The following is a 9,571-nucleotide window of genomic DNA, read 5'->3' as shown; positions in this document are numbered from 1 at the left end:
CAATTTGTTATTTAACTGAGTGTTCTGGGCTCCTGGCTTCCTGAGCCTGCTTCAACAAGAGGAGATCTGGTTTTATTTTCGTCTTTCAAATGACGTTAATGCTTGTTTTAGTAATTCACTGGGCTACCAAAAAGCAAGGTTTGAAATATTTTATTGTAAAAAGCCAGGTCAATACTTGACATCAACAGGTGAAACAATCAATGCGAAATTTCAGGAAAAAAGCACAACACGCTTGACAAGTAGATATTTTTTAAAGGAGAACTTTCCTGGCACTTATCTATAAATGTTACATTGAAGACAAACTTTTTAACCTACAGGAAAAACTGGGGCTAATCTTATTTAAAGAAAAGACACATGAACCAAAAGAATTAAATTATTATTTTGGATTTGGATATGACTTTTTGTTTTCCAAAATTCCAATTATACCCCTTCCTTAGTTTTTGGATGGAAATAGTAAATGTGAATAAAAAGAAGAAGGCAAAGCCCTTTCTCTTGTTCAGTTGTAAGCACTGAGCTAAGCATTTAAGCATTGCTTTATTTAATCTTTAAAACAATTTGTTTAGAAGAGGTACTACTTTTACTCCAATGTAATAGACAAACTTGGCCTGGACAACGAGATCCTTAAAAATCTGTGATCTACATCATTCTTGGTTCCAAAATCACTTCCTTTTCTTTCTTTATCTCTTTAAGGAAGTAATACTTTAAGATAATTCAGAGTGTGTCATTGTGTAAGTAAACTGGTCCTATTTGCTCTTCAATTCATATTTTTCTTGGGTATGTGAACAGAAGCAAGAATAAATAATGTGTATTTCAGTAAACTCAAAACTTAATTACCTCTTCAGTCAGTCAGTCAGTCAGTTCAGTTGCTCAGTCGTGTCCGACTCTTTGTGACCCCCATGAGCCGCAGCACACCAGGCCTCCCTGTCCATCACCAACTCCTGGAGTTTACCCAAACCCATGTCCACTGAGTCGATGATGCCATCCAACCATCTCATCCTCTGTCATCCCCTTCTCCTGCCCTCAATCTTTCCCAGCATCAGGGTCTTTTAAAACGAATCAGCTCTTCACATCAGGTGGCCCAAGTATTGGAGTTTCAGTTTCAACATCATTCCTTCCAATGAACACCCAGGACTGATCTCTTTTAGGATGGACTGGTTGGATCTCCTCGCAGTCCAAAGGACTCTCAAGAGTCTTCCCCAACACCACAGTTCAAAAGCATCAGTTCTTTTCTTCTGTGCTCAGCTTTCTTTATAGTCCAACTCTCACATCCATATGCTTCCCTGGTGGCTCAGAGTAAAGCGTCTGCCTACAATACAGGAGACCTGGGTTTGATCCCTGAGTCAGGAAGATCTCCTGGAGAAGGAAATGGCAACCCATTCCAGTACTCTTGTCTAAAAAATCCTATGGACAGAAGAGCCTGGTACGCTACAGTCCATGGGGTCACAAAGAGTCAGACATGACTGAGTGACTTTACTTTTATATCCATACATGACCACTGGAAGAACCATAGCCTTGACTAGATAGATCTTTATTGACAAAGTAATGTCTCTGCTTTTTAACATGCTGTCTAGGTTGGTCATAACTTTCCTTCCAAGGAGTAAGTGTCTTTAAATTTCATGGCTGCAATCACCATCTGCAGTGATTTTGGAGCCCCAAAAAATAAAGTCTGACACTGTTTCCACTGTCTTCCCATCTATTTCCCGTGAAGTGATGGGACCGGATGCCATGATCTTAGTTTTCTGAATGTTGATCTTTAAGCCAACTTTTTCACTCTCCTCTTTCACTTCCATCAAGAGGCTCTTTAGTTCTTCTTCACTTTCTGCCATAAGGGTGATGTCGTCTGCATATCTGAGGTTATTGATATTTCTCCTGGCAATCTTGATTCCACCTTGTGCTTCCTCCAGCCCAGCATTTCTCATGATGTACTCTGCATATAAGTTAAATAAACAGGGTGACAATATACAGCCTTGACATACTCCTTTACCTATTTGGAACCAGTCTGTTGTTCCATGTCCAGTTCTAACTGTTGCTTCCTGACCTCCATACAGATCTCTCAGGAGGCAGGACAGGTGTTCTGGTATTCCCATCTCTTTCAGAATTTTCCACAGTTTATTGTGATCCACACAGTCAAAGGCTTTGGCTTAGTCAATAAAGCAGAAATAGATGTTTTTCTGGAACTCTCTTGCTTTTTCAATGATCCATTGGATATTGGCAGTTTGATCTCTGGTTCCTCTGCCTTTTCTAAAACCAGCTTGAACATCTGGAAGTTCACAGTTCATGTATTGCTGAAGCCTGGCTTGGAGAATTTTAAGCATTACTTTACTAGTGTAGGTATAAAAATATGATTAAGAAAAATGTTTTCAACTTAGGAGTCAATGATTATTTTTCCCCAAAGTAGACTCTACATTATTTATTTTGGTGTAATAGAAGATGCTTAGGTTATTATGAATTTGAATGTATGCATTACTGTTAATTTATTTTCTAATCTCTCAACTAGTTTCTGAGAAATAAAAATGACCAGCTCAAAACCAACATAATACTGCAAAACAATTATCCTGCAACTAAAACTAAATTTTTAAAAATAATTGGCTCTATTTCTTTAGAAAGAATTTTTTTTTGCTTTGCTTTCATAAGATAACATCATTTGGTACTTTACAACAGATATTTTTAGTCCTAAATCTGATACATTTATTTAAGATGCTATTTTAAAGTGATTTTTCTACCTGACAAATAATCATTTTAACATTTTTCATCTGACATTTTGTACTTGGTTGTCAAAAAATCATGTGAGTTGCTTAAGACAGTATACATTTTTTTAATGAATTAACTTTTGAGATAACATTGGTTTATAACATTATACAAAATTCATCTGTGCACTTTATATTTCTCCTTCTGTAAACACTGAAACATGCTCACCACCAAAAATGTCCTTTTACCCCAATCACCATACAGTTCATCTCCTTTACCCATGTTATTCTCCCCCAAAACTTACCCTCTGGTAACCACTACTCTGTTCTTAATATCTATATGTTAACTGTGTGTTTATTTTTGCTTAGTTTGGTTTGTTCATTTACTTACTTTCTTTTTTATATTTCACATAGGAGTGAAATCATATGGTAATAAGAAATGTAGGAGAAAAGGCAACCCTCGTACACTGTTGCTGGGGATGTAAGTCAGTGGAAAACAGTACAGAGTCCTCAAACAAAATTAAAAATAAAGCTATTGTTTCCTTAATTTCTCTTTCTGTGTTTTCATTGTTAGTGTATAGGAATGCAAGGGATTTCTGTGTGTTAATTTTATATCCTGAAACTTTACTATGTTCCTTGATTAGCTCTAGTAATTTTCTGGTAGAGTCTTTAGGGTTTTCTATATAGAGGATCATGTCATCTGCAAACAGTGAGAGTTTCATTTCTTCTTTTCCTATCTGGATTCGTTTTACTTTTTTTTCTGCTCTGATTGCTGTGGCCAAAACTTCCAACACTATGTTGAATAGTAGTGGTGAGAGTGGGCACCCTTGTCTTATTCCTGATTTTAGGGGAAATGCTTTCAGTTTTTCACCATTGAGGGTAATGTGGGTTTGTCATATATAGCTTTTATTATGTTAAGGTATGTTCCTTCTATTCCTGCTTTCTGGAGAGTTTTAATCATAAATGAGTGTTGAATTTTGTCAAAGGCTTTCTCTGCATCTATTGAGATAATCATATGGTTTTTATCTTTCAATTTGTTAATGTGGTGTATTACATTGATTGATTTGTGGATATTAAAGAATCCTTGCATTCCTGGGATAAAGCCCACTTGGTCATAGTGTATGATTTTTTTAATGTGTTGTTGGATTCTGTTTGCTAGAATTTTGTTAACGATTTTTGCATCTATGTTCATCAGTGATATTGGCCTGTAGTTTTCTTTTTTTGTGGCATCTTTGTCTGGTTTTGGAATTAGGGTGATGGTGGCCTCATAGAATGAGTTTGGAAGTTTACCTTCTTCTGCAATTTTCTGGAAGAGTTTGAGTAAGATAGGTGTTAGCTCTTCTCTAAATTTTTGGTAGAATTCAGCTGTGAAGCCATCTGGTCCTGGGCTTTTGTTTGCTGGAAGATTTCTGATTACAGTTTCGATTTCCTTGCTTGTGATGGGTCTGTTAAGATCTTCTATTTCTTCCTGGTTCAGTTTTGGAAAGTTATACTTTTCTAAGAATTTGTCCGTTTCATCCGAGTTGTCCATTTTATTGGCATAGAGCTGCTGGTAGTAGTCTCTTATGATCGTTTGTATTTCAGTGTTGTCTGTTGTGATTTCTCCATTTTCATTTCTAATTTTGTTAATTTGGTTCTTCTCTCTTTGTTTCTTAATGAGTCTTGCTAATGGTTTGTCAATTTTGTTTATTTTTTCAAAAAACCAGCTTTTAGCTTTGTTGATTTTTGCTATGGTCTCTTTAGTTTCTTTTGCATTTATTTCTACCCTAATTTTTAAGATTTCTTTCCTTCTACTAACCCTGGGGTTCTTCATTTCTTCCTTCTCTAATTGCTTTAGGTGTAGAGTTAGGTTATTTATTTGGCTTTTTTCTTGTTTCTTGATGTAAGCCTGTAATGCTATGAACCTTCCCCTTAGCACTGCTTTTACAGTGTCCCATAGGTTTTGGGTTGTTGTGTTTTCATTTTCATTCATTTCTATACATATTTTGATTTCTTTTTTGATTTCTTCTATGATTTGTTGGTTATTCAGAAGCGTGTTATTTAGCCTCCATGTGTTTGAATTTTTAACAATTTTTTTCCTGTAGTTGAGATCTAATCTTACTGCACTGTGGTCAGAAAAGATTACTGGAATGATTTCAATTTTTTTGAATTTTCCAAGACCAGATTTATGGCCCAGGATGTGATCTATTCTGGAGAAGGTTCCATGTGCACTTGAGAAAAAGGTGAAGTTGATTGTCTTGGGGTGAAATGTCCTATAGATATCAATTAGGTCTAGCTGGTCCATTGTGTCATTTAAGGTTTGTGTTTCCTTGTTAATTTTCTGTTTAGTTGATCTATCCATAGTTGTGAGTGGGGTATTAAAGTCTCCCACTATTATTGTGTTATTATTAATTTCCTCTTTCATACTCGTTAGCATTTGCCGTACATATTGCGGTGCTCCTATGTTGGGTGCATATATATTTATAATTGTTATATCCTCTTCTTGGATTGATCCTTTACAAAAAGAATAAAATACTTAGGAGTATATCTACCTAAAGAAACAAAAGACCTATACATAGAAAACTATAAAACACTGATGAAAGAAATCAAAGAGGACACAAACAGATGGAGAAACATACCGTGTTCATGGATTGGAAGAATCAATATTGTCAAAATGGCTATTCTACCCAAAGCAATCTATAGATTCAATGCAATCCCTATCAAGCTACCAATGGTATTTTTCACAGAACTAGACCAAAGAATTTCACAATTTGTATGGAAATACAAAAAATCTTGAATAGCCAAAGTAATCTTGAGAAAGAAGAATGGAACTGGAGGAATCAACCTGCCTGACTTCAGACTCTACTACAAAGCCACAGTCATCAAGACAGGATGGTACTGGCACAAAGACAGAAATATAGATCAATGGAACAGAATAGAAAGCCCAGAGATAAATCCACGAACCTATGGACACCTTATCTTTGACAAAGGAGGCAAGGATATACATTGAAAAAAAGACAACCTCTTCAACAAGTGGTGCTGGGAAAACTGGTCAACCACTTGTAAAAGAATGAAACTAGAACACTTTCTAACACCATACACAAAAATAAACTCAAAATGGATTAAAGATCTAAATGTAAGACCAGAAACTATAAAACTCCTAGAGGAGAACATAGGCAAAACACTCTCCGACATGAATCACAGCAGGATCCTCTATGACCCACCTCCCAGAATATTGGAAATAAAAGCAAAAATAAGCAAATGGGACCTAATGAAACTTAAAAGCTTTTGCACAACTAAGGAAACTATAAGTAAGGTTAAAAGACAGCTCTCAGATTGGGAGAAAGTAATAGCGAATGAAGCAACAGACAAAGGATTAATCTCAAAAATATACAAGCAACTCCTGCAGCTCAATTCCAGAAAAATAAATGACCCAATCAAAATGGGCCAAAGAACTAAACAGACATTTCTCCAAAGAAGACATACAGATGGCTAACAAACACATGAAAAGATGCTCAACATCACTCATTATCAGAGAAATGCAAATCAAAACCATAATGAGGTACCATTACACGCCAGTCAGGATGGCTGCTATCCAAAAGTCTACAAGCAATAAATGCTGGAGAGGGTGTGGAGAAAAGGGAACCCTCTTATACTGTTGGTGGGAATGCAAACTAGTACAGCCGCTATGGAAAACAGTGTGGAGATTTCTTAAAAAACTGGAAATAGAACTGCCATATGACCCAGCAATACCACTCCTGGGCATACACACTGAGGAAACCAGAGCTGAAAGAGACACATGCACCCCAATGTTCATCGCAACACTGTTTATAATAGCCAGGACATGGAAGCAACCTAGATGCCCATCAGCAGACGAATGGATAAGGAAGCTGTGGTACATATACACCATGGAATATTACTCAGCCATTAAAAAGAATTCATTTGAATCAGTTCTAATGAGATGGATGAAACTGGAGCCCATTATACAGAGTGAAGTAAGCCAGAAAGATAAAGAACATACAGCATACTAACACATATATATGGAATTTAGAAAGATGGTAATGATAACCCTATATGTAAAACAGAAAAAGAGACACAGATGTACAGAACAGACTTTTGGACTCTGTGGGAGAAGGCGAGGGTGGGATGTTTCGAGAGAACAGCATGTGTATTATCTATAGTGAAACAGATCACCAGCCCAGGTGGGATGCATGAGACAAGTGCTCGGGCCTGGTGCACCGTGAAGACCCAGAGGAATCGGGTGGAGAGGGAGGTGGGAGGGGGGATTGGGATGGGGAATACATGTAACTCCATGGCTGATTCATGTCAATGTATGACAAAACCCACTGCAATGTTGTGAAGTAATTAACCTCCAACTAATAAAAATAATTGGAAAAAAAATAAAGCTATTGTATGATCCAACTATTCTACTTCTGGGTATTTATCCAAAGAATATGAAAACACTAGTTTGAAAAGATACATCCATCCCTATGTTCATCTCAGCATTATTTACAATAGCCAAGATATGGAAACAAACTAAGCATCTATCAACGAATGAATGGATACAGAAGATGTGTATTTACATACAAAAGAATACTACTCAGTCACACAACAGATGGAATCTTACCATGTAATAACAGGGGTAGACTTTGAGGATATTAACTAAGTGAAATAAATCAGATGAAGAAAAAAGAGAATAGCTCTTAAATGTTCTTGCTACAGAAAAAAACTGTAATTATATGATGGATGTATTCGTTAACATTATAGTGGCAATCAGGTTGCATTATACATGTGTATCAAATGACTGTGTTGTACACCTTAAAATTACATAATATTGTATGTCAACTCTATCTCAGTACAGCCTAGAAAAAATAAAAATTAAAATACTATGTTTGGTTTCTGTAATTATGTATGCTCTCTTGGCCAAGTGGTACTTCTTTGGAAGTTATTTGTCTTGATTTCAGGAAACTGAAATAAATAATCAACATCTCTTACAACTTGTTATTCATATAATTTATTAGAATGGTAACTGTTAAAAATTGAATTCTAAACCCCTAAAGTTTATATGTTGAAGCCATGACCATTAGCATCTTATCATGTGACTGTTTTGGAGATGCCATGGATGTGTTTTGGGACAGAGGAAAGTTTATATAAGACACAGGAAGAAGGCAGCCACCTACAAGCCAAGGAGAGACCCCTCAAGAGAAACCAAACCTGCTGACATTTTGATCTTGGACTTCCAGCATCAAGAATTTTGAGAAAAAATTGTTTAAGCCACCCAATCTATAATAGTTTATTATGGCAACCCTAGGAAAGAATATAGGGCTTATGAAGTTTCTTGGTTGTATAAATATGTGTGGACATAGAAGAACAAAACTCATTTGGACAGAATAAATTGGCAGCTTACCTCTCATCTTTTGCTCACGCAGTGACTTACAAGACAAATATTTAAGAACTATGGAAAGATAGCCAATTTTTAAGTGCCCTAAATCTATGCAATGAATATTTTATCGTTATTTTCATGTCCAGTTTTAGAGAGGGTAATCATCATAATCATTATACTCAATTACTGATTATCTAAAGGATGTGACATTTGATTAGATCCCAAATTCTAATCATGTCAAATCATCAAACATTAGAAAACAATTACCTGATAATGAGTCAATCTAAATAGTTTGGATCAGAAAATTTTCTCTTATTCTCTTTCTGCTTCTGTATTTCTTTAAATCCATTCTTCTCACTCAAAAGAGTGACCATTCTGAAATGCATTTGACCATGGAACTTTTGGGAAAACACTTTTGAATTGTTCCCTCATTAATTCAAGATAAATCTCAGTCTCTGGAGCATAGTACAAAAAGTCTATGGTAACTTGATGACTTCTGCCTTGTCAACTTCCCTCCCAGGCATTACTCTGCTCTGGAGTCCAGCTTCCCAACCTACTGTGTCCCTGGGTTTTCCTTTTTGCCATTTCACTTGCCTCTGTCTTTGCTTGGTTAGCCTTTCTCAAACACACCATCCTTGACAAATGAGTGTGGTGGCTAAGATTAGGAACTCTGATGTTAGACTTAATAGGTTCAAATCCCAGCCTGTCATTAATTAGCTGTATGATCTGTCTCTGCTTTAGTTTTCTCATCTGTATGTATCTACAAGATTAAATTCATATCAAAATGAACATTTTAAGATTGTTACACTTAATAAGTTAATTCATGAAGAAAAAGTATTATTTGACTCATTATAAACATTCAGCAAATGTTGTTGTTCAGCCTCTAAGTTGTGTCCAACCCTTTGCCACTCCAAGAACTGTAGCATGCCAGGCTCCCCTGTCCTTCACTGTCTCCTGGAGTTTCCCAAACTCATGTCTGTTGAGTCAGTGATGACACCCAACCATCTTATCCTCTGTCACCCTCTTCTCCTCTTGCTCTCAATCTTTCCCAGAATCAGGGTCTTTTCTGATGGGTCAGCTCTTTGCATCAGGTGGCCAAATATTAGAGCTTCAGCTTCAACATCAGTCTTTCCAGTGAATATTCAGGATTGATTTCCTTTAGATATTAAGATTTAGGATAAGGGTCTCCTCCTCTGGGGAACTTTCCTCCTCTGGGGAACCGTAGCTACCCTCCAAGTTTTTCCAATGTTATCAAGTCCATATTTCATTTTATTTTAATTAACAAATACAATGGTATCTGTGATATAACTAGAGCATCTTGAAAAGAAGAATATGGTCTTATTTTCATTGCATTCCCAGAGCATATCACTGGAGCAGATATATAGAAGGGCTCTATAAATATTCATTGGATAAATGAACAAAACAGTGGAAGAGCAGTGTTTGATTCAAAGATTAAAAAGGTTTAAAATAAATACTTGAGAGAGATGTTGTTCTTATACATAAATCAGTTCATCTAGAATGA

Source organism: Cervus elaphus, chromosome 33, assembly GCF_910594005.1.
Source record: "Cervus elaphus chromosome 33, mCerEla1.1, whole genome shotgun sequence".
NCBI lineage: Eukaryota > Metazoa > Chordata > Mammalia > Artiodactyla > Cervidae > Cervus > Cervus elaphus.
The sequence above is the reverse complement of the archived record's forward strand: the minus strand, read 5'-3'. Positions refer to the sequence as shown.